This window comes from Acanthaster planci, linkage group LG05, assembly GCF_054643075.1.
Source record: "Acanthaster planci isolate LZ-2023a linkage group LG05, COTS_SCS, whole genome shotgun sequence".
NCBI lineage: Eukaryota > Metazoa > Echinodermata > Asteroidea > Valvatida > Acanthasteridae > Acanthaster > Acanthaster planci.
The window spans coordinates 4,673,908-4,698,057 of NC_141781.1; the positions used below are offsets into that span (position 1 = coordinate 4,673,908).

Consider the following 24,150-nt stretch of genomic DNA (forward strand, 5'->3'; position numbering starts at 1 on the left):
TGAAATCTGTTGACCCAATGCGCGTTTGGAAAGGGTCGACAAAATTCGCGCTTTGTGATTGGCCAACGCGTTGGAAATTCTCGGTGAGGCACTATTGTGAATCGCCTGTATTCTGCAATAACAAAGTGGCAAGGAAAGGCGCAAATAAGAATTTCCTTATGCAAAGCATACGGTTTCTTGCAGTTTCAGACCGTTAAAACATACGATGGAAATATTTTGATTGCGATACCGATGTGCAGTTAATCCAAAAATCGGAATAAACTCCCTTTTGCATAACAAAAAAAAATAATTTAATTTCAATCCAACCTCTGAACCGCGGCATTCCTGTTCATTCAGTTCAAAGGTATATGTTCGACTTTGGTTTCCCTGAGATGAAAGGGGCATATCTTTGATAACACCCTTTTCCAACGAGGTAAAGTACAGAGCAAGAGAATTCGGTAAATGGGCTGTGTGCATGACGTAGAGTAACATTACGTTCGGCTTCGTTTTTTCGAAAACAACGAGCTGATGGTATTTGCAAATTGGTTTTTGATTTCTTCGTAAAAATCCTCCAGATTAAGCCCTGGGCCAAACGACAGACAGCCCCTCGTTAGAACCGGTATTTGGTGCCTGATTAGCTGTAGTTGTGGACAGTGTAGTCTGTGAAGACGGAAATGAGTGTCTCCTCGACGAAGGCATAGATGAATCCAGTGACCATGGTAAAGTCATCACTGGTCATTTGCAGTTGACCCCTTTGAAAGCAGTATTGTGACAGCCACGGACGTAGGAATCGAGGGGTGGGGGCCAGTGCTCACCCCCCCCCCCGAAAATATAGTGGGGGGCAGGCCCCCTTTAAAAGTTCTGTAATTTGCATTCTAAGAGGGGAAGTTTCGAGTGGATAATATTTGTAGCAGTGTATGATAATTTTACTAAGATCACATTGGAGAATGGAAATTTTAATGTTCGCTTTCAGTCGGGACTTTGAGGTTCCTGTCCCTCCCGCGCCCAATAACGACGAGGAGACCCATTTCGCGCAGTACGCAAGCGAGCCGCATCGCAGGCCATGTCAATGTCTGAAACAGGCTCCACTTCTGGCTAGGTCTCCAATGGAGCGAAGCCACAGACCTAACTCTAGACACCAGATTCGGATGAAGCTGGTCCCCTTGTCTACATTATTTTAATTTCTTTCTATTATTTCTACCCTCCCGAGGCTCCACTACAGTCTCCACATAGAAATAAATCCCACAGCGACACACCCTCGAATAAACGTGTTTTCTCGAAATCACCCAAAGTTTATTCCCAAAATCAATCTATAAGAGAGAGCATCTCTGAATGGGATAGAGCCATCACTTCTTATCCAAAAATTGAATTATCCACAAGCTTCTTTCTTTGAATTTTTTAACAGTTTAGGCAAAGTAAGATTGTGTTCATTGTGACCTCTCCTTTTGTGGGTTACAAGTAAATAAAAGTTTTACTGAAACATATTCCTATAGTATTTTAGATTTAAAGCTTGTGCATGTTATCAAGTTTTTGATGTCATCTAAGGCAAAACTTTGACATCGCAGCTGGTTTGTGCACAGAAATTTAAGATTTTTTTTCTTTTCTTAAAAAAGAAAACTCCACTAATGCTTAGACTTTCCAATACTTATTTTTAGGTGACCACCATTCCCTTAGGCAAAATTTGGGTTCTTGATTTTGTTATGCTTAATGCTTCTGTGAGACACTTTTCCTGTTACGAGTTTACAAAACATCACCTTCATAATGTGCAGTTTAAGATAATGTAATTTTTTGAAACTTTAATTATTACATCAGATCTTACAATTATTAACTTATCTTTTTTTTAAACTGTCAAACATGGATTTGAAATGCTGAAATTTCAAAACATCGATTGCTCAAAAATTTTCCAGTGAGGCTTATGTATCATGCACTACAGAGCACAAAACCTTACACAAATTTGCCGACCCCACACCGTACAGGTTTCACGCTACGCGCTCACAATCACATGCACTGGACTCCCCACAAAGAGATTCCCCCCCCCCCTAGAATCATCTTCCTGCGTGCCTGGTGACAGCTATCGTACGGAGCCACTGTTCAGTGAGAGTTGCTTAATACAAACCCTAACACGTTGCTTACCACATACATCAGATTGTCCAATGATGCCGCCATTGGATTCTTCTGTAGGTTATAATACGTTACCAGGATATTGGAGCCTAGTGTATCCAGGGATTGGCTTAAAAGTTACTGATCAAACAAGGTCAATTTGTGTGTATTTTTAGTTAGCGACACTTGTCGTCTTCTGGGTAAAACTTGAAAAGGGAACGATCAAGTTGTTGTGTACATCACGTGGCACACATTTAGAGAAACTTACGAATGCAGTTAAAGAAGTGTCCCTTGTATGCTTCTATCCTCTGCGGCACAGGGGGACAAAGATTTATCCTCTGCTCGGTAGGCCTTGTAAGTCCTCTCAGGCAATATGCATCCTCGTGAGGCTGCGTATAGCAGATTTGGGGTTTCATCCTCGCACACGGAAGACTTGCTCCAGGCCTGTAGACCGTGCTATATGATGACGTCATACCTATCAGCTGCTGACAGGTAAAATAGTCATCAATGTGCTTTTCCCATAACTCCCATATTTTTCTGGTAGTTGGGTGATATATGTACTTGTAGCTGTATTTCCAACGTTAAATAATGTTAAACGAGCGACAAAAATTAACTTGGAGCAACAAGTAGTTGCAGATAAATCATTTTGCTTTTGCCTGGTGGTTTAGCACGGGCAAGACTTAATAAATGTTTTGTGTCACCTCCAAGGACAATAATTAAATTACGTTTATATTTGTAAGGCCTTAACAGGATAAAGTATTTGGCAAATTCTAATCGTAATGGGAGATTTTAATTATATTAAGAAATTATTACAAATGGCAATACCCGTTTTTGTTAAAGTCAAATATCTGTATCTTTACTTTGCCTGAGAAATTTACTCCCGAAGGTTAATTGCCATCGATTCACTTTGTTGGATGTGCCTTGTAAAGTTACCTTCGTAGCCTTGGAAGTTCGATGACCCGAGTTGCCTGGGAATGAAGACTCAGCTTGAATACAGCCAGGCCTTAAGCTCGCACAGATTGCTTGGAAAATGGAAATACAAGTTATCCTGCCTATTTTGTTCCACAATACCCACCTTCCTGAAATAGTCTGAATGTCGCTCTGTGCAATTACCTTTTAAAAACCATTTGCCGTTAAAAGGATTTTTCATCTTTGCCCGTTACTTTGTACAGGACTGAATTTGTTCACGGGTATTATTTTCGTGGTCCATTGCAAAGCTACCAAAATGGATTTGTAAGTCGCTAAGGGCAGGTGTAAACCCCTTAGAACAAGGACGGATTTCCTTTGCATTCTCTCTTCCGTACATACCACATCCCACTGATCTTTTGAAAGAGTTCAGAATTCGAATGTACTGCGAAACCATAGCAACCAGCCAGGCAGGCGGCTATTAACGAGCGCACCTTGGCAGCCTCTGTTCGTAGCATGCCGAGAAACATTGGATTTCTATGCAAGGATCGCGGAAGACGTCCCTGAAAGAAAGAAAAAACATTGCTCGTAAGACCTTTGATCGAATGTGAAAATGGATTTTATTAAACCCGCCACAGGGGATATATCATGTCCAATGACTCAGTTTTCTGTGTAATTCGAGACCAAAGTTGGAACATAGGTTCTCTCTTGGCTCCAAAGGTAGAATGATATATGAATCTAAAAGATGGAGCCACAGCCAAGCTGGAATTTAGAATGTGGCACGGTACATACACACGGTGCCGAATTCGTACTTTTTCCGAGTCTGGCCGATCGGACTGCATGAACGGAATCGTCACGCATGAATGAAAGCCAATGAGATCGTGGAATTTTGCCACATAACAAAACGACGAGTCGAACGAAGCGCTCTGCCTCCAACACCTTGAGAATAACTAATCCAACTTCACGAGTTCATTCATTCGTTTGCTCTTTACTTTCCCACAAAACTGTAAGCAATGATGAATGTGGATGGGGTCGCTTAAAAGCAGTGCTTGTCGAGTAGGAACCTCGATTAAGAATAATACAGATGATGATAATACAAAATAATGACGACATTCAATGAAACAAGTAATAAGACAGTAAGTTTGTAACCCTGTAAGGCATACAAACTGAATAAAATTAAGTAGAATTAATATACTCAGTTAATAATTTAGCCTTGTATTTTTGTTTGAATGTTTGTAGATTCCATATAGTCTTTCTTCTGGAGACGTAGACAAAAATTGCCTAGCTTGGGACCTTCATGTAAACATGTCAGACATTCATTAGTTATTTTAGACATGCACACCCACACCGTAAAACCCCACTCACCACCTGAATGAACGTTGACCTGAAGAAATCCCCGCGTCACCCTTCGAGTTCATACATTTCTTGTGACTGTGGAATAGCATTTCCATTTACCATGGAATAGAGCATCTGTTTGCGCGGTAAGTTGGCACCGAAATTCAGCGACATGTGATCATCAACCCTCCAATCAGATGAAAGGATTTCTCTCAGGCGTAGTGTGTTTTCTTCATGGAAGTAGTCAACCCAAACATGGAAAAGTTTGACGGAAAAACTCTGGGGAGGTTTGCAATCAAAATGGTGGCTTCATAAGGTTTGGGATCATCAATCACTCCGGACGGAATGACACATCATTACCTAGGCTATATATGTTTAAAATACCCAACTGTAATTATTAGCGCTGGCCGACTTCAACCGGGGCAATCTAGCCGCTGTAGGAGTTCAGCTCTTGGGAATTTGCAGACGTTGAGAATCACGAGGCCGTCATTGTTGGGCCCTGACGCGTCGTCTCAATTCCAGGTCGAAATGAGATTTTGTACCAGAGCTGGGATCCAAGATGGTTGTACATCAGTTACGAAAAGCGGAGTTTCGTTTTTGAGTTTGTTCCCGAAGATGTTAAAAGAAACGCGTATGTGTCTCATTACATGTATACGGTGCTCATGCATATGGATTAATTTGATTTTGTGGGCTGTGGATACGTGCAGATATAAATGCAGAGGACGTAGGCATATTGGTAAGGTCGGTGAGTTAGGTGTAACCTATCTACGCCTAGCCCCATTTCTGTTTTGCAGCATGAGCCTCGCGACCACGCCTAGTCCCACCCCTCGAAAACTCATTAAATGCGATGGGATATCTACAAAAAACCCTTCACATGTCACTTGACCAAATTTGGAGATGGACAAATAGTCTAAGATTTTTTGTGGAAAAAATTGCCTATTTGCCACCATTTTAGGACTTATATCTCAGTTGTCATTCTTGAAATATTGAATATAAATCCCATTTTCAGTGTAAATATTTGCAAGTTTCAATTCAGATTTATGCAAACACAATGAAATGTTGGAACTGTAATGATATATCAGAATAGCGCAACTCCAATTTAGAATCAGAAATAACACAGTGTAGACAACACCGGGGTCTTCGTTCGTTTTATGTATATGGCTCCGAGCTGGACCAAAAGAGGGCGCAACTTTCTCAGCAACAGAGGCTCCTTCAGTAGTAAACTGTGCGTCGCTGGTTCACGAACGACAAGGAAATGTGAGCGTTGCAGTCGCATAGCTACTAACAAAATGAGCACCAACCAACATGGCTCTCTTCAACCGATCCAGGGGATGCTTCTGCTAAGGACGGATAGCACAAAAATGACAAATTTCACCTCGGGAAGGGTTTTCCTAGATCATATCACAAAATTCCTGACACTTTCAGGAGTTTGCAGGGGCAGCGCCTATCGTCGTCGTTTTTTCCCTGGTCTTTCTCTGGGTCTTTCCAAGGTTTTTTTCTGAGTGTTCTGTCTGTCGTGCTTGGTTAATTAAATCCGTCAGAACATTTCAGATTTGTTTGACATACTCGGAATTAATCGGAGAATTGTAATTAAGTCATGTTAGGAACCAATCAAGGAATGAGTCGGTGCACATGTCCGTCTTAAGCTTCCTGCAGTCCTGCTAACCAGAGGAATTGTACCTCAACTCGAGCCAGCTCGGGGCTTTAAAAAAACACCCGAACCCTACACGCATGTGCCCTTTCGTTTCGCACAGTTTAGGTTCACCAAGGCCTTGCAACTGAATTCTCGCGGACGCGTTGAGAATCGAGATAGAGATAATAAAACCCGTGACGATGGCACCCACGCGCGCACATAAGTGTGTATTTGCCTGCAACTGGGGACCCCCTATTGTTCCTCTTTTGTTTGTACTTCAACTTTTTTTAGAAGACTTTTTTTAGAAGACCACCCATATGTTTTGTACACAGTTGTCAATCGGGGACCCTCTGTCAATCGGGGACCTTATTGTCCTCTATTGTTCAAGGTCCCCAATTGAATGCAGAAACAAACTCATGCACACCAGGCTACCGGAAAATAAGTTGTGGGTTTGGCAGTATCTGAGAAAAAAGAAATAGAAGAGAAATAGAAACTATTTGTGGGACATCGCTTCCTTATAATTACCTCTTATTTTGTTAGCATTTTATTAGCAATTTATTTTCACATTCTGTAAACATAATGTGGTTTTACAGCCACATAGTAACAACTCTGAATAGGAGCACTGTTGGGTGAGTGGCCAGCACCCATAGCAAAAATGGTTTCCAACGACTGTGATCCTTCATTGAGGAAGACAGACCAGACTCTGATTTATTGCACAAATAACGGCGGTTTTTTTACGTACAGGGTCAACAAGGAATACTTGAAGCTAAGAAATAGACTGTCTTACGTCAAAGGCGTGACAGTATTTCAGATCTGAAATGAATTACGGTACATCTAGCGGGTTTCCGAATTAAGTTATGCCATATGCGCCACAACATGGGGCTTTTGGGCGTCGCACTTCATAACATATTGCCTTTCGCTTGTCTAGGACCTAACACCTCCAAATTGCACCTTTTCGCTGTTAAATTTGCTAGACCATGGAGGAGGGGACCTCCATGGCTAGACTAAAAGTTGCTGTTGGAAGGTGCGCAGACTGGTAATTGCATCAGTCTGCGCGGCGTGTGCGTATTCTGCGCAAACACACTCCTCGCCTTCTCGTGTTTTTTTTTTGTTTCGTCGTCTCTGGCTTCTTTCCGTTTTTTCCCCAAGGCCTTGAAACATTTTAAAAGGGGGCGAGTTTGGGCGCGAGGCCCTGCATGCCGGTATCATCTTTGCCAAGACCCGCTGGGAATGCGGGCGGTAATCTGCGAGAGCCTGACGGCTGTTTGCTCGATGATTTGTTGCCTCCTCCGGGCCAGATCAAAATGTTTATTTATAAACCGAAGAGGAGAACTATAACCAGTATCCTATCACTCGACATCCTAGCAACAAGATAGTACTACCTCCACGCTGCGATGACCAACGAAGTGAATATCTCTCATTAGTCAAACCAAAAAGATCACCATTAATGCGAGCCAACCTACAGGGGCTAGAAAACTACAGGAAACCTTTACAAACATTTGTGACTTACGGCGGCGCGACTGCCTGCCTTGTTTATACCTTGTCGCGTATTATTTCATCTATTTAATTCAAGCTAGCTAGCCTGGAGAAGTGTTTTTTATTTCCAGAATTCTCCAACCACCCAACCAGTGAAAATACATGCAGCTCTGATGAACAGGTGCAGTGTTAAATCAGTCACTTGTTAAAAAATAATCTTCCACCAACATGATCATTTGATTTTAGAAAACAATACGAGCAGTTCACAATAGTGCGCCTCCAAGATTTGCAACACGTTGGCCAATCACAACGCGCGAAATCTATTGACCCTTTCCAAACGCACATTGGGTCGACAGATTTGGCGCGTCGTGATTAGCTAACGCGTTTCAAACTCTTGGAGCTGCACTATTGTGAGACGCCCGTATTTCGCAACCCATCGTTTGCATGCATGTAGCTGTAGCTGTCATTGCTGGATATTGATTGGGCTTGGTGCAAAAATGTTTAACATTAAGTTTAATGCTTATCCAAATATCCCTCACTAATTCATAAACTTGACGACTGGAGATTGCAATGAAAAGTGACAATTTCAGTAAACTTGAATAATTGCCCATACGTAGTATTGTCATGAGCACCAGTTGTACATGTACATATACAGCGAAGATCGTGCACAGTGCAGTGACAGATGATCCCACGGTTTGGAATGTTTGTTAGAGCAGGACTCCTATACAGAGGCAAACTGGGGATAAATAGATTATAAAGGCCAACATCTATATATCATGTCTTCTTGGCATCTTCAGAGACAAATTTCGTATTTGAACTAAACGAGACACATGTTCCCTGACTACGTAGCTTTGGGACGCTACCTTCCAATTTCTCTCCTTGTATAATTTCAGCCTGGCGGCTCACAAATCACTGATTTTCTTTCTATAAAGTCAGTTCTGTTTCCGGCCTGTCTAGACGACGAAACAAAGTAATTCGTCCTTGATTAGTATACATCTTAACATTCCGAATGCCATTACAGAAGAGTTAAACTCAGGTATTGCGTCTCTCGGTGAAACAAATGGGATTCATTCCGTTCAACAAGGGCAAGCCTCCAGGCTTTGCGTCGGGCACGTAGTAAAACTTCTAAAGGCCCTCTCGGACGGAAACATTCCATGAATTGTGTGCACGGTCCTCTTAATTCTGTAGAAATAATTGCCGAGTACGTCTGCGGCTGCGGAGGTTGCGCCACTCACCGTGGAGTGGAATCCTGCCCACAGGCTTTAATTCAGTTAGCCTTGGTATTGGTCTTTGTTTTAGTGAGAAGTCTGAGTTGTCAAGCTCGGACAAAGGTTAAGGAAAATTCTTGCCTAACGAGTGTCTTAAATTCTTATTTTTGTTGACTAATGCAGCTAATGTATGGACGATTGATTAATCATCAGTTATAATGCCAAACAGTCTTGTTACTTCTATTTATTAATACGAGCTTGGGCCAGTCTGGGCTAAATGAAAAAATCGGCCATTGGGTGCTAGTAATTTGGAGAAAAGTTGATATAGGAATTTTTGGGAGAATAAACCCAGTTTTCCCAGCTGTCACACGTATTCACCATTCCAGTGTTGCTTTTATTGTGCATTTTGCATTCGATTTTCTATTTGCTGTCTCGATTTTTCTCCCACCAGCGTCCCTCTCCTTACATTTTCCAAACCGCTGTGTTCTGCCACTCTGCACCCTAGCTCAGCGCCACTGCACCCCAAAGATTTGTGCAGACTCTCATAGAATTTGTGTGATTTTGAAAGATATTTGTGTCAATTTTCTTTGTTTTGATCCACATCGACTAAGGATGGGTTGACGACCACCGCTTACTGCTATAGCCTAGTCACTCTGGCGACAGCTGTTAGTCAAAATGTTTCCGCTGTCAATAGCCTGAATGTTGAAAATCGATTTCCTAGTGTTGTGTTTCGGTGAGAATTGTATTACTTCCTTTGTTTCGAGGAATCGGTCAATATTCTTGGCAACAAAATGAGAATCCGGTTTCCGCTGCACGTTTTCGTCGGTCATTCCTCAGAACAAAGATCGACACAAGTCTCATAGTTCCACCGTGCGCCGACACAAGCGGTGCAGTTTCGACGGCTATCAGGCGACCGTGAGCAATGAATTGCCGGGCACCAGTCTTTCCCAACTTCTGGTCACACCATCCTCGAAAAAGGCCAACGATAATTGGCTGAATTACGGACTACCAAAATCAAATCTCAGAGATTTTTCCGTTTGTCCTGTTCTCAGGTTTTTCCCCCATGCATAATCTTGTTCACGGACTTGAATGAAAATTGTATCACGATGAATGGACATTACAGTAAAGCGTACATTAATCTGATACCGGTAGCCTTCGAAAATGTCAAATTCTACTCTGAGCAGCCCACTTACTTATCGTTTACGCTGACTCATCTACCTTAAAATTCCCCAGAGGTCCACCCTTTGAGGATTTCCTGAGTACAGAAAGGCGCAACACTTGCTGTCAGTAGTGGTCTATGATGTGCCGCATCCATAGATCTCAAATCACAATAGTATCAGGGAATTTGTGGTTATTCTCCCGTTAGAGGTGTTTTCGTTTTTGAGGACATCCATGATACATTCTGGCTGTTGATTACAAACAGTATACTCATCTACTACTGCCAATCAACGTGAACATTGACCGCCTCAAACTTAAAAGCAACGCCATGCAAAAAGCGACCGGTAGGCCTAGTTATGAAAAAAAATCTGAAGTTGTACTCGATGTTTCGACCGTAAATACTGTGGTTGTCTCTGGGAGAATGCCGCGTGGCATAGCGGCGGCCATAAATGCAGTTCCCCATGGGTACGCGGTTTCTACTGTCCGAAGAGGGTCGGTCAGATGGCTTTCTTTTTGTTGGTAATCTCCACTTCATTTTCCCAGTGTGAGCTAAATTGATTGTAAATCGTCTTAGATCGCGAGGGCATTCGGAATGCTTGCCGGCAATGGGGACATTAGTGTATCTTGTTTAAGATGGTCTCGTAGCCGACTGGGAATATCGAATTGGCGTGGTTATAATTTTGAGCCATTGTCGGCACACTTTGTCATAAGGCAAAAGAATTGTCTTGGTCAAGATGGTAATACCCTGCCAAAAGGCAAATCAATATACCCAAGGCAATATGAATTGCCTCTGGAAAGTAATCCTCGGGTAAAGTGAAATACCTGCATTTCCTGCGCGCAGTGATTACCCTCTGCAGAAAACATATTAATGTATCTGCAGGGGCCAATGCCATAAAGTGATACAATTCTCTTCATTCTCAAGTTATTTTTCTCTAGCAGATAATAAAATCATGATGCTTTTTCTCCCTTAGAGGTTACCATTAGGATTTCGTGTATTAATTTGATATGAGTCGTTAACCAGGTGATATTTCCTTATCTAATGTTTGGCGAGTAGGCCTATTGAATTTCGAGGGATAAACGGAATGATTTATGCTTGTCGCAAGCCTCTGCTTTATGTCTTTTGCTCCTTGTAAAAGAGTAATCAATTCGGCAAATGGCTTTTCTGTGGACGAGAAGTAATGCCGTAATTTGCAATTTTTCGAGTTTCACAAGAACGCCTGGCACTTCATACTGGGCCCCCTCAAATCTGAAGGTGCAGCGGGGTATCCAGCATTGGGGGGGGGGATTCAAAAGCGAATGCCGCTTCGGGCTCATTCAACATGATGTTGGGGAGAAAAATCAAAAGCCTTACGGTCCCAACATCCTTGGTTTTATTTGGTGGCGTTGTTTTCTTAGGATTTTTGCGAGTAACATAAACTCCGTGGGGGGGGGTTTCCCCTCCCCCTGGATACGCCGCTGTGAAGGTGAAATCGAAATCAATGCTTGTCGTCACTTGTATAAATTATCACTTTACTCAATTCTAAAGCATTGTTCTGGCCCATCGTGTAGAGCAGGTGTAGATGCAGACGAGGTTATCGATTATTCCCTGGGCGCGCGGTAAACCTTGAATACCTTGAATACTATTTAACCTCGTTTTAAGGAACCCAATTGACTGGAAGAACCTCTGCTATCTCTTTCCTTTCAATCGGCCGAGCATCTGTTTGTTCTCCCAGGCTTGATCTAGCGGCACAACTTAACTCAGCGTGCATGATTCTCCCTGGTTTACACTTTTGAGTGCGGCAGTCTTTAAATGTGTCTTCCGCTAGAGAGAGCGAGAGGTTCCGTTGGAGCACCGGGCGCCCCTGACTCAAGGACCCTATTATTTAGAAGGAAAGAAAATTAAGAAGTATTATCCGCAGAACGAGCAGATTTATGAAATCCTTTGTCCCAGCGTCTATTCGTATTTTAAATCAACAGCAGTAATTTTTGTTTTGCTCTGTTTTTGTTCCGTTGTCATAGGTTGTCCGCGGATGTTTTGGTAGTTGTCTTTTGTTGTTGTATGTGATGTTGGTAAAATGTCTCCTTTGATCTGAATACTTAATTATTTGTTTATGGTGAGGCAGTAGTGACTGTGAAATGTCTGTGGTAGGTTTTGTGTAAGATACTGCGTTTACGCGTTTTACTTCATATTTATACTTGTCACAGAAAAAACAAACCAACCAACTTAGATTCAGTATGCGCGGTTTAGGCACTCATACCTAATTCCTTTCATCAAAATACTAGACTTCTCGTTCTCCCGTTTCTGTCAACACAGCAAACGCATAGGAGAAGTTCATTATTTCAGCGTTAGAGTGCAGAATAAACAATGAATATGGCAGCTGGAAAATAACTACCGCCGTCAGCCTCCGCCAGTGTTTACGGGAAAACCGGAAATATCCCCAATTCATCTGTGTACGTGACCACAAAGCCAAATCCTCCCTCGAAATCATCTCAGAATACTTCTGACGCACGACGTTTGCTCCGAGGAGGTTTGGAGACGTCGGTAAACTCCACCAGCCTGTCAAAAGTCTTAAACAGCAAAGATTCACCGGATGGTGGGGTCGTTTCCATGGCGAGAGTAGTGGGCTTTGTCTCTGAAAAAGAAGCAAAATAGGCAAATAAACAATTATTCAACCATTATATCAATAGGTAGCACACGTATAGAAACTACCATTTGCTTTTTACTATTTTAAAGCATTTAGGCCCCCTACTCGTGTTTGTATGAATAACAAAAACCTATACTATAACGAAATCCTTTCAACTAGGGATCCGCCAGTAAGAGAGGGAACACACACGTCAGCTTACAAAGAATGGAATTAATTTACAGTTGCCATTCGCCAACTGTCCTCTGGCATTTATTCAAAGCTATTTACTTATTCAATAGCTATTTAAAAATTGGCTCTATGGATTCAAGAGGATATTAACTTAACAAAAGTGGCATTTGCAAGGAAATTAATCCAATACATGTAAATTTGGCTGTATCGCACACTCAATCAATGTGTCAGCCAAGTGAACAAGGACATGTCATCCCCAATGAGCTTTTAACCAGTACTCATAAGACCCAGTTCTGCACTTGACATTTATACAGCATCACCTACTAAATTATACAATTATAAAGTAAAGGAAAAAAAGACCTTTCTTCCGATTGATTTGTTAAAGAAGTCATCAAACGAAAACAGATTGCAAATTTTAAGATAGAATGATGTCGATCGTTTGGGGTTGAACAGTCTGATAAATGTAGCCAGTCAGAGGAGTTTGAGCCATGAATAAATCCAGCATAAACCTTTGTTTATGCAGTTTAGTGCAAACTGCTGAAAGATGATCGATGTATTTTCCTTGAATGATGTCTTTTCTACGTAGAAACACTTGCTTTGGGAAAAGGCAGATGCTGTATAAATCCCGCTGTCTTGTCGAGGATCCAAAACATTGACAGATTGGAATGAGCTTTAAAAATGTCACAAGTTTAAACCTAACCCAATATCCATCAGAATACTGCAGCTTGAGTTTTTTTGTGGTCATCTAAACTGCTCACTCACACACATCGACTGCGATATCACAATTCCATGATGTCAGTCAAGCCATTGCCCTTGAGAAGAGGCGTTCATTCCTTCGGTTTATAGGAAACAATGCACCCCTGAACCTGAAGATCTGAAATAGAGCCTAAACGTTAACTTAATCTAAATTTTCTGACGCAGATGCTGCAGCATTTCACTGCTGCTACGTTCTCAGAAATAAAAGCAATTCCCGCACTGATGTTTAGTACAAATTGAGACTTCAAGCTATTTAATGAGACAAAAACGCACACATTCTGGAGTTGAGCTGCCAGTGGCTCCGTTTTCACAGCACTGTCAATAGTCTTTGAAATATTTTGAGATTGCATGGCTTCATGCATTGTGCTCTTGAAGTGCCAACATGCAAAGTGGCAACATACTATGGAATGCCAAACCGGAATTAATTCAAAACAGTCATTGAAGGCCAGGAAAAAACAAAATCATTTAAGACGAATTTATTTTACTTTATTTTATTTTGGTTATTGTCTCTCTCTCTTTAACACCGAAGTCATGGTATGCACATGAATTTAATGATCTAAGCTTACATATACAATTGAAATATTAAAATTACAAATGAATATTGTGAACGAATTTCTTCTTTCTAAAGAAAATTATCCAACGGATTTTTGCTTTCTGTTTATATACCTGCCTTGGTATATACCATATAACCACGGCCCTGACCGATCTATAAGGGATTTTGTCTGAAATTGGTCGGCCGAAATTACATAGGTATAATTGGATATTGAATTGTCTATAATGACCTCCACGTTTAATAGCATTTTGTACTGCTGTTACATAGGTAGAACGACCAAACAGGCCTAATCAGTTCTCGTTGATAGATTAGAGATGTGCAGATGCACTTATCTTTTCTGAGAAATTCTGAGAAACTGTGCCTATGAGCTGGATTGGACAGATTATCGGGGGGGGGGCGTAGGGGCGATTGTGTTTTACCCGTAAGAGTCTTGACTATGCATTTGCGCTTCGACATGAGCTTGTGAGTACACGAGAAACTGCTCAGTGGTTTGAAAGGGAGTGTCGGTCATCTGTCGATGTGAGTACCCTTTTCTTTAAACTCCGTGAGCTGAGAGAACGGGTGCAAATCATTATTGTACTTTGCTCGGTAGAAGTCTTGCAGAAATTAAACGTGAAGGGGGTATCTGTGTTTGTTAGTCCTCGTCATCCATTCGGATCAAAGTCAACCAAAATGTTATATCAAAATTCGATCTTGCTTCCAGAATAACTCGAGGTGTATACTTCTCCGAGTGTGACAAGTATATAGCCGAATACAGTCACCGATCTTTGTCTCGGTGCACATTTGACATTTCAGTTTGACAGATATTGATTTGGAACCACCTCTGAAGGGTTACGAAACCTTGGTTCGACTTTGACGGGGGAGTGAATTTCGATATTGTTCCATTGGATAGTAATCGTCTGCATTTTTGAGAGGTCTTGACAGATAAGTCTGACTGGGCACATTTTGCCTTGATACAATGCATGAGCTGTCGTTGATATAAATCAAACCTTCCAGGCACTGTCCCTCCCCTTGTCTAGCTTAGGCAATAGCCATACTCGTTGTTGGGCGCGGCCATGCAGTACCCTTGCGGCCCCTGTATATCTCCCCCTTGAAAGCACAGTTCTGAAGTGCGGGGTTGGGAAACGGATCAGGTCAACCATAATCATATCTCCTCAGATATCCCCCTAAACTCCCGGAGGAGGCAGTGGCTTTCAGACAGCACTGTCAAGACCGTAGCGAAGGAAATACGTGGAGAGAGGAGGAACGCACTGTGGTCGAGAGCTACTCTGCTCTTAACGCGGTAGCTGAGACGTGTCCAGGTCGTATTTCACCGACCTAGGACATAAAAGACAAACGACCGGAGAAGAAACTTCACATTTTGATCTTGTCAGGATGAATGTTTTCTGGATATACGGTACCGGAAAAACTAGGTCCCATCAATCGTAAGCATGACAGTTTAAAGTTCAGGCGTTCGTTTTAATGATTATTTTACGTGATCGAGAAGAGACACGGGAATGCTACCAAATTGTATTTTTTTAAAATACTTTCTTACCTTGCTGCCCGTCGTGCAAGAAATGTTTCGAGCGGCGAGTAAATATGTTTACGCGCGTATTTTTGTAAGCCTAATACAGCGGGCATACTTGGTCGTGTTGTTGTTTTGTTTCAATGGCGCTTTCAGCTACTCGGGCTATTTGAGCCAGTATATGTTTATTCATAACCTCTATTAATCAGCATCACTTACGGAGTTAGTAAGCAGGTCCAGTTTTAGAGGCAGGAGGAAACCGGAGTACCCGGAGAAAACCTACGAGAGCGAGTACGGACTGGGAACCAAATGCACTTAAAGCTTGGGCCAAGCCGGGACTCAAACCTGAGCCTCAATGGTACAAAGCAATGAAAGAACCGCTATGCTAACCCGCTAAGTTTTAAACGAGTGAAGCATAACAAACACATTTTAGTTCGGGAAAGCAGCAGTTTTTGAAACAAATAATTCCGACTTCAGATGGTGTTTTACATGCGGGTTGGCATTTTTTCTTGAAATATTTAGGGATATGTGTGAAGGCAAATACTTTGGAGCAGGAATGCCTCACTAATGCGTATTTGCCGAAGGTAGGAACAAAACACGCTTTGAAGTAAAAACAGCTCCCTTACAGAGGTTCCAATACGGGCGATTCACAATAGCGCGCCACCAAGAGTTTGCAACACGTTGGCCAATCATAACGCACGAAATTTGTCGACCCTTTTGCAAACGCGCATTGGGTCGACAAATTTCGCGCACTGTGATTGGCCAACGCGTTGCAAACTCTTGGTGGCGCACTATTGTGAAACGGCCGTATTGCGCCACTATGATACCGTGATTTGCGGTTCGCTTGCGGCCATACCTTGCTGTGATAATTTTGCCCTTGACTGATTGTCCAATTAAAAAGAGCGGTGTTCCTTTGAATTGTTTGTTCCTCATGCTTCTCTGTCAGCTATGAAGTCATGAAAATCACTTCGGATTTGGGCTTAATGCAGATTGTAAGTCATGGCGCAAAGAAGAGGAATTCTGTTCAGGAGAATGAGCGAGAAAGTGTGGATTCTTAATTTAAGAATTCGTAAATTAGGAATCCAGACTTGCGAGTGTATTCTCTGACTTCAACCGTTGCTTCAAAGGAAGTATCGTCACAAAATTGAACAGGCCTTATTCGCAGCATGGAGCTATGAAACGTAAGGAGTCAGCACATACAGAGATAAAAGGGTCAATGATGGCCACCGCCAGCACTGCACGTGCTGCAAGGACAAAACAAATTCCGCGCCGCTTGTGGGCTACAAGGAATGCTTGGAGTTGCATTTGCAAAGGATCGTGGGTACCGCGCATGCATGTCCGTAACACTTCCGCATGTTCAACATGGCTACCTTGAGACAGAAACCATCGTCGTCGGAGACTTAAATTTCGATAATTTCAGTGATTGTTCTGATATTCCAATGACAATGAAAGTCTGGTTACGTCTTTACTTCCTCAAAACGTCTATCTTAACAATAAACAGAATTACTAACTAATACAAATTCTACAAAAAATACGCACAAGAAAACTGAGAGAATGTAGCTGGTCCAGAGGAAAATAAAAACACAAAATCATGGGAAGATTCGTTGTCCTTTCTGTCATTGTCGACAACTGTCTCGGCATGAAAGCTCACCACGTTGTCAAATGCATACCTGCGGCATGTTTCCACCTTCTTTTAACCGTAGGAACCACAAGGATTGCGACTTATGATATAAATATCGCAGTTCATATTCTGGGTATTTGTTCTCTACAGCCAGAAACGCAAAATGTCATAACTGACTTTAAAAACGTCCAACTTTTGCCAAATAACCACCGCTGATTTGGAATTTTCGAGCGCATCTGCGGAGATCACTCGCTGACTCCTGTCGGCTACTGAAGAGAACTGCACATTTTCTTCGTGCATCTTTTCCACCATTTATTTACTCCAGTATGCGGCAGTGAAACACGGCGAGTGTTTGGGTTACCAGCTACCTGGCGGTGGCGATCGCTGTGTACAAAGAATGCCTAGGGTCTTCAACACTGCAGCTGGTAACCGCGCTTTGTCTATGGAGCCGACAGGAGCAGTTAATCAGATTATGGTCTGTAGGGACTTCGTTCTAACTCCTTGTGTTTAATAGCTCCATGTTCACAGGGAAGACATTCTTATCTTGTTTCCTGAATCTATTTTATTCAATGTAATCTGTTAAATGGGATGGTGCCAGACCATTTCGGGTTCCATACCTCACTTTTAGTTTTTTAAAATGCTGCTTGAAACATTTAGATGTAATTAATCAAAAATTTTATCAGTGAAATTGGTTTTTGAAGAAGGTTCATTGTGCTTTCATTTTTATTCTCAGGTGCCAAAATAACAAAGTTAACCTTGCTTTCCATTCAACATGACGGACTTGTGAATGAAGCCAATTTCGATGACTAAAACTAGCTGAATGGAGATGGAAAGGCATTTCGCAGTGTCGGCGTCTTCGGAGGCCCTACGCAAATGAAGCTCAGAATTAGCGTGTAACACCTGTCAACAACACGTTGTTGTTATATAAGGCATATATAACCATATCAAGAAATAATAACATGGTGAAGCCGGCAGTATCATTGCGGTTGTATTATGTCAATATACACACCACCACCGAAAAGATCTTTTCAAAGTTTTTTTGCCCAATTTTCGTCCTCACTTGTTACCATATGTTCACAAAGTGAGGATCTCAACGACAGCTACACTCTGCGGCACTCCATTTATTTCTAATGACAAAAAAGAAGCGTAACATTTTACAATACATCGATAAAATGCAAAGTAAATGTTATGAATTTTCTAACCTCTACTTTTGATGGATGCATTATTAAGCTAGCCTAATTGCAGGAACATTACATAAGGCAGTTTGTGGCCAAACGAATGTGGGTTTTGGAGCAAAGACATATAAAAATATGAATGTTCAATTGCGAAACTTGTGCAAGAATAGCACGACACATGAATATAGCAGAGAAGTCTTCTCGGTTGTAATGACTGCACGTATATAGATCTTGGGCTCTCATTTCAAAGATTATAACCTGCTCTGAGAAGAAGCACCCCTCATCGGTTGAAATTAGCCACACTGGTTGGGAGTGTTCGTTTTGTTGGTAGCCATGTGACTGCAACGCTTGAGTTTCATACTGTGGTCGTTCGTGAACCAGCGATGCGCAGTTTACTACCAGAGGAACCTCTGTTGCTTGGAAAATTGCGCCCCCTCTTGGTCCAGCTCGGACTCGGAGCCCATAAGACGATTTGTGTTTCCCCCATTTCCACCTCATGAAGAATTCCCCTACTGGGTTAAACTCACACAAGAGAGAACCTCATGCATGGCTTGTAGTGAACTGTAAGATATACGGAAAGTACTGTTTTAAAATGGGCAACTGTCGGTGAAATAATCGCTGCGATCAGCGGGTCTGATCTTCGGTTTTGTAAGAGAGTGGGGACCTACCGGTGTATTTCCCATGCGAGGACTAAAACGAATCTTGAACCACGCTGCAGGTTGTCGAGCAAGTATCACTTTTCCGAATCGAAGTCCGATGATTCCTGGCCACATTCGATTAACTCGCGCGGAGATTTACGTGCTGGCGCCTTGTTCCGGAGCAGGGTGAAATTATCAAATTGGAGCATTTCCGTAGTGTTTTCTTTCACATTTCTCCTTCAGTGTGTCGGCTGCATTTCCTTTTTTCTCCCTTTTGAATAGTTACAGTTCCTTTGGTGTGGCTGCATTCGCTGTTTGTGAAGGGGAATTCATATTCTGGCCAAATAAATCGGAATACGACATTGCAGCTGTCACATTGTTTCGTCCAAATTGTCATACAGACATGTCTTGATCGAAAGAAAAAACTGTTATAGCTAAAGAACTTGTGTGGCACGTGGAAGGTGTAATGTGCAATTTCTCCAGTTGTGGTGATCAAGTGCGGTTGACTGACCGCATGCTTTTCTCGTGGGGCCCCGTTTTCGCTATTTTCCGGGATAAACCGTCTTGGTTTGTGCTGTCATGAACTGGATTTCAAGGATTTATTCTACGATTCATTATTATTCCTCCATTAGGTATTCCAAATCTCCATTCCTGACCGGGGTCCCAAATATGTAGATCGTACCAAATGTCAGCTTCAATAATTGGAGTTCTAGCGCGAAGGTCAACGAGATGCACCTGCCACGATGATTGGGGACGAGGCTGGCAGTGGTTTTGGCCAGAAATCCGGGCCTCGTCTGAAACGTCTGCCGGGTGCGAAGGTACCCAGCCGGCTTGAGCGACTCGCCTGGCAGAACAGTTGGTGGCAATCATTTTGCGCCAAAAGTGACTCTCCAAATCAAAGCGCACTTGAAGCAGCTTCCGCGAGTTAGCAACTGAGAATTTCAACACATTTCCCGTGGGGAAAAAGACATTCAGGTGTTTTCTGTGGAAAGGGGCCAGGTAATGTCTTCCTTAAAATTACCTTCAGGAAGTTAATCGTGTATCTCAACAGCGATGGCTACTTCCATTGTTTGCCGATGTGAATTCAGTCAGTTCGTCCGTAACTAGTTCTTTCGCTGCTGCAAAGTTACAACTGTTTGCATTTGGAAATAACAAAGGCAACCACTAGTGATTTGAAGTTGAGATGGCTGTAGAGTGGAGTAAAGTGGAGCTGGATGGGAATTTCCTTTTTTTCCTTAAAAGCTCATTCGTCATATGAGCAATTGCTATCCGTTGGACTGATTAAACCTAACTTGTGCCCAGACTTATTTGTATATACGTGTAGATATTTGCATCTGAATTCTCCTTTTGCCTTTGTACTTTTACCTGTAAATTTTACTTCACTGAGTTTAATGAATGAAATTTTATGCAAGGCCCCGTGGCTTTCCTGCAACCACGTGCTGTGAACTAAATAAGGTATTAATTAATCATCGCTACTCAGGTTACAGACTTTCCCGGCAGGCAATATTTCAATTCTTTTATAATGGAATCTCCCCCCCCCCCGCGGCCGTTCAACCTGGAATAGTGCACTTATCCGAGAAAGTATCTAAACACATGCAGTTGAGAATTCCATCAAAGAATCCAGAAACTAATAACAAGATGCGTCAATCATCATCATTCATATCATTCATCTCCTCGGAACAGGAAGAAAGATCAACATCTTTTGGCCGGTATTTGCCAGGTCCTTGAACATTTTTTCACTTGACGAAGGGACAGGTTTTCACCACGGTGAAATTTACTCAACGGGCCTCAATTACTAGAGAAAAGGAACAGGCGCGTGTCGGGTTGCAGTTTAATGTGGGTGGGCCTGGCGCGCTTTGAATGTTGGAGTGAGTTGAAAAAGTGATTTTTATTCTAGCGCCGCATGTTTATAGGACACTTGGAAGGTCGAGGATGTTTTCTGTCAAGGTTTGTTAGGACAAGCTGTTTTATAGGATCGTAATGCTTGTGTCTGGTGGTGGTTGGCTGTCAACCAATTGGTGGCGTTTGTACTTTTGTGGGACAAAATTGAATCGAATGCTGTAAAGTCGGTCTAAATTAGAGGTAAGCCACTCTCAAGTGTTGGTTGTATCTAGTCTGGAAGTCTTTGAGTTGAAAGTTTTAAAGGGTCATTGGATACGTCTTGTGAGACTGATGATCTTCATTAGATCATGTCACCATGAAGTCACTGTAAGAAGGGTTAACTGAAATGAAAAGAGTTTTGTGGATGCTGACAGCGGTTTCAATTGCTTCCGGTTCGCATCTTTGGGTAGAACGAAGAACAGATCTTCAAGAAAGGAAGAGGATATTTATGGGGTATATTTTTTCAACTCGCGTTGAGTTTTACTTTTGGTAAATTTACGTAATAGCGGAGGCGTGGACGTGTTCACAAAGCCCTTTCCTTCAAGGGTAGCTGCAATCACTTGATTTGGATGCAGTTAACCTTATTTTTTTCAGCTCTATTATTTTCAACTTTTGTTTCACTATTTCAAAGGTTAGTTTACTGCCTTTTTGGTTTTTACGCTAATTGGTATTTCCATACTCTTGAGCAAAACTGTGATGTCACCTCAGGAGGAAAGCCTCAAAGTGACATTGGTTTGTACTCGAAAAGTCTTGCATTTTTGTAGATTTTGCTGGACTAAATTTGCTGATTCATTGTTGTTAATGTACACTGCAGCGCCAATACTTTTCTCGGAAATGTTTTCAGTAAGTAAAGTCGGGGTTCACAATTTGAACAGAAAAATCTATGCATCGAACTGTGTCTTCCCTGGATGATATCACAACAACGTCGCCCTAGTTGTCAAGGAAAGCATGGATCATTGTAAGTGTTTGAAGGTAGACCGTCTTTATCAGGCCCAAATTGCAAAATGTACATGTACTTAGATCGTCGCTACAGGATTAGTTAAGCACGAATAAAGAACAGATTTTTATGAAGCAGGTCTGATTTTGTGGACGTGGCCGTTAACGTGTGGCGAGTGACGTCACCATCGAGGCCTATCCATCATTTTTTGTAGCCTGGCAACATCGCCAATGCACTCGACGCGTAAATGATTCTTGCGCGCATGTAGCATATCGCGTGACCAAGAAATACTCAAATTTGTTACGTCTTATGCATTTATTTTACAGTTTATTCGTTCCTGTGTAACTCACTTGAAGGAGCCCAGTTTTGGTAGCGGTGGAATTTGGGGACGATTGGGACACTGAACATAATACGGTTGTTCTCCGATTGATTGCCACAGCCAATGGCCACAGCGTTGTGCGCATGTTCAAAATGAAGCAACCAATGAAAGTGCACGGTTATGTTTGCTGCCTTAGAGCGTTCCAAAAGCATCCCATCGAGTGAGCCAAAAGTAATCCGCGAGGTTTTACGAGAACTGGGGGAGGGGGGTTCGCGGCATCGTAGCATGAGCCACAATATGTGTGACGTAAGGCTTAGCAATTTTCTACAACAAAAACAATATATAAAGTTATTTTGTGAACTAATTTTTTTCAAGGTTATATAAAAATCACGTCAATTTCCCATCATGTTACTGCAGGTACTAGTAAACGCAATGGAGTTGTGGCTTTACTGGTGAGTGCTTGGTTTGAAGACATAAAAGTGAATATAATATCAAAAGTCGAATGCTCTGATTGCTGGCCAGTAGAAACGCCCACCTAAGCTATAAAAAAGTCAGCTCGATAGAAGTCAGCAAAGATAATCGAAAAGAAGAAAAAAGCAGATTCTGTTTTCCCGTTGCTCTAAAAAGCAAACAACTGATCAGAGATTCTATGCTGCACGAGTGAATCCAATAAAACGTCTTATACTCCGATCCATGGGGGATTTGTGCTGTACCGCGTTTGTCGGATTTTCGTCTCCGAAATTTGAAGCAAATTAATCTTATGAAAAGATCAGCGGGCATTGGACGTCAGAGGCACGAAGCGATGACCAGGGTGTTTGAAACCTCTCGAGGTGGAACAACCGTAAAACTTTCGATGGCTGTGACGACCTTTCCGAGGTTTAAGGCAATTTAGGCTGGTCTTTCTTGCAGCCGATGAGTGAGAATTAAGGTCCAATTTGGCAGCACGCTTGAGCCTCGAAAGTGTATAAAAATGCTTCGATTTGACTTTTTGTTGTTTCTTGAAATGAGGAAAGCGATCGCGCATAAACAATTGGGGGACTGTTTCTTTAATAAAAAATGGTATCAGTGATGTTGAGTGTTTGCTGCTACACGTAGTTTCATTTACAGTAAGTTGACGATTGTATTTCATTTTTAGTAGGATAGGAAACTGTTGCTGTTAATTTCTTTTAATTTTACAATTATAGTTTATATGATTCGCTTGCTTCAAACCATGGAATAAATCACACTTTATGCGTGTAGGTCTACGTGCAGAACTGAATATTTCCCGTCACACGCTCCTAACAGCTTCCAAAGCTTTATATGATTATGATGGATGAAAGATAGAATGTGGACAAAAGCAAAGTCTGATATCGAAATTTCTCAGAAAACATACCGGTATTCACCGACAACGACCCAAAAGTAGTGAACCTGTAATCGTGTTTTAAGTAGGCTAAGTGGATGAACGTTGGTGTGTGGCGGGAAGAGATGTCGAAAGTCGGGCAGTATCATGAGACATATGCGCAGCAGGATTGGGCGCGGGACTTCCCGCGAGACACGAGGTTTCACACCCTTGCCGCGAAATCTAATTACTCTGGCAGGGCACAGAGCGACTGGCACTCTTCACCTTGGGCAGATCCATTTGGCTACATCTTCCAATTATCGACAAAGATGTAATAGACCTTATTCACGACATAATTCACGTTGTTGATTTGAAAGCGAGGTTCACAAATCTGAGATTAAAAGTGAAAGCAATGAAAGAAAAGTTCACCACAGATTAATACCAGCTTGTAGTGATGGACAATTTCAAAATCAAATTTGTTATTAATGAGATCTAAATGTTTCGAGCTACAAAAAGAAAATGAAAGACGGGCTTGGAACCAAAAATAGCCTGGCTACACCCCACTAAACAGACTCTATTGGATACGATAGATTGAAGGAACATGACCAAAAATGGCTTCCCGTGAATAACGTCTATCAAAATACATGTAGTGCAGAATAATCGGATAGGTTTAATCGTCAGTGCGTTTTTCTTACTTGGACAGAACTGTCATTTCGCAGCCCTTCTGTCTCCCGTTGAACCAAGCTCTGTGGTTGAACGTACGTGAAAAAGTACGCAGTAACCTCGAATGATTGACTGGAGCCATGATTCCATTCACCATAGGTCTGTGTACGCAGGCCTCTTTAAACGCTCGGTGGTCGA

At 42.1% G+C, this 24,150-nt stretch overlaps 2 protein-coding genes across 4 annotated transcripts in view; both read left to right on the forward strand.

The window, feature by feature from the left end:
* LOC110986820 (sodium-dependent phosphate transport protein 2B-like) overlaps window positions 1-24,150 on the forward strand; it is a 369,275-nt gene that overhangs the window by 65,279 nt on the left and 279,846 nt on the right. The window lies entirely within an intron of this gene.
* LOC110986817 (gonadotropin-releasing hormone II receptor-like) overlaps window positions 1-24,150 on the forward strand; it is a 63,220-nt gene that overhangs the window by 26,120 nt on the left and 12,950 nt on the right. Inside the window, exon 1 of one of the 3 annotated variants that reach the window (XM_022249038.2) lies at window positions 14,333-14,415. The exons of the other annotated variants lie outside the window; for them this stretch is intronic. The gene's annotated coding sequence lies outside the window, so the exon portion shown is untranslated. Of the gene's footprint in view, window positions 1-14,332; window positions 14,416-24,150 lie in introns of those variants that run through there. 3 annotated transcript variants of the gene reach the window in all.